Source organism: Sinocyclocheilus anshuiensis, unplaced genomic scaffold, assembly GCF_001515605.1.
Source record: "Sinocyclocheilus anshuiensis isolate Anshui unplaced genomic scaffold, SAMN03320099.WGS_v1.1 scaffold690, whole genome shotgun sequence".
Taxonomy (NCBI): domain Eukaryota; kingdom Metazoa; phylum Chordata; class Actinopteri; order Cypriniformes; family Cyprinidae; genus Sinocyclocheilus; species Sinocyclocheilus anshuiensis.
The window spans coordinates 450,875-452,790 of NW_015547715.1; positions in this window are offsets into that span (position 1 = coordinate 450,875).

Consider the following 1,916-nt stretch of genomic DNA (forward strand, 5'->3'; position numbering starts at 1 on the left):
AGCCAGATGAACATTAACAGGCAAACGTTTGCAGCTCCTCCTCCTATCTGACCATCCTCTCGTGCAAGCCACACCTCCCTCCATCACATACATTGAAGAAACAGACCTTCTGGTGCACCTTTGTGCATAAAAATAGTCTGTTTGCACTACGTTGTACGTCAATTGATTCAGACAACGAACTGGGAAATTGATTGAAATTGTTGAAGTATTGTGGAGGATGGTGAACACACAAGGCTTTGTTTTTATTCTATAAGGAAACTCTATTAATCAAGAGAACTAATAGAATGTATCATCTGTGTTTGCTTACGTAAGTAGTAGAATGCTTATTTAAAGTTTTTTATCTGAATCACTCTGGGGGATTTGACGAGGATTTGTAATGTAACCAGCCCAGACGACTAACTCACGTTGGAGGTTAATTTGAGCTGCTGTCACAGTTGGGAGTTCACCAGGGTGGAGTTTGAGCCGGCAGTTTAGAGTCACCAAGAAAATGTTCAGTGGTCTGTCACAGTGGCTCAGTATGCAAATATAGCAGCACTTTTACAGCTCGCACCATCATAGATCAGATGGAGTCATGATCTGATGAGAATTTACACACTCAGATGTGAGCATGTTGTGGGCGGTTTTTTCACTGTAAGCCAAACTAAACATTTTTAGAACGTTTGTAACGTATGTTGCTTATTCTTTTTTTTTTAATAATTGTTATTTTAATAATAATAAAATGTATTTTATAAATATCTTTATTTTCAATACTTAAATCATGTAATGCTGTATACTGTGTTGTTGCTTCTAAATTCTAAAAATTAAACTGACTTTAAAATGATGTCGACTTATGTTTTCTATTAAATCTTGTTTATATATATAAATATATATATATATAATTCTTGCATAATTCTATCTGTATATAGATAATTTTGTACATACATATTTATCTAGTTTGTGTGTAATTTTATTATCTGTTGTTTTTTATTATTTTATTATAAATTTTATATTATTTTATTTTAATTTTACTTTGTCACCAAGACTAATTCTTTGAGTGTAAGCAATAAATGTGTGTATACTTGGAAACAGAATATAATGTAAAATATTATATAATATAATGAATATAATAATTATATTGATTATAATAATCACAATCAGAAAGAGCTTTATTGCAAGGTATGTTTACACATATGAGGAATTAGTTTTGGTGACAGAAGCTTCCACAGCACAAACAGAATGACAGTGACAAGACAAAAATAAAAATAGAATAAGTAAATAGGAAATAACAATATGCAAAAAAATATTTAAAAACAAATTCACAATATACAAAGTAAACAATAGATGGTATTTGTGTGTACAGGTGTGTTATGTACAAATGCAAGGAAATGTAAAAAGAAGAATGGTGTGTTAAATAAATAATGAATAAATAGTGTTGTGTATTACATGTTTCATCATGAGATGGATTGCCTGAGGGAAGAAACTGATCTTATGATCTTGGTGCTCTGTAGCGCCGACCAGATGGCAACAGTTCAAAGAGGAAGTGGCCCGCGTGTGAGGGGTCCAGAGTGATTTTACCAGCTGTTTTACTCACTCTGGATGAGTGCCGTTCTTGGAGAGTGGGGAGGGTTGTGCCAGTGATTCGCTCAGCAGCCCGGACTATCTGCTGCAATCTTCTGAGGTCAGATTTGGTAGCTGAGCTGAACCAGACAGTTACAGAAGTGCAGAGGACCGATTCAGTGACTGCAGAGTAGAACTGTATCAGTGGCAGGTTGAACGTCCTCAGCTGGCGAAAGAAGTACAGCCTCTGCTGGGCCTTCTTGACAATGGAGTCAATGTGAGTGTCCCACTTCAGGTCCTGAGAGATGATGGCGCCCAGGAACCTGAATGACTCTACTGTTGTTACAGTGCTGTCCATGATGGTGAGTGGGGGGAGTGCA